The sequence below is a fragment of the Cebus imitator genome, unplaced genomic scaffold, assembly GCF_001604975.1.
Source record: "Cebus imitator isolate Cc_AM_T3 unplaced genomic scaffold, Cebus_imitator-1.0 Scaffold34, whole genome shotgun sequence".
NCBI lineage: Eukaryota > Metazoa > Chordata > Mammalia > Primates > Cebidae > Cebus > Cebus imitator.
The window spans coordinates 7,621,936-7,622,145 of NW_016107349.1; positions in this window are offsets into that span (position 1 = coordinate 7,621,936).

Consider the following 210-nt stretch of genomic DNA (forward strand, 5'->3'; position numbering starts at 1 on the left):
ATAAATATAAAAAACATTTAATATTTCATGTTTTGGGTTGTTGTTATAGAAATCCAATGTGTGTTTTACACCCACATACGGCACATCTTGATTCAAACTAGGACTCATGCCAAATCTACGGTTGCCATATGTAACCATGACTACCATTTTGGACAGCACCTCTCTACTTAATTGTAACTTCTCTATCTAATATTCCTTTTTTTTTTTTTT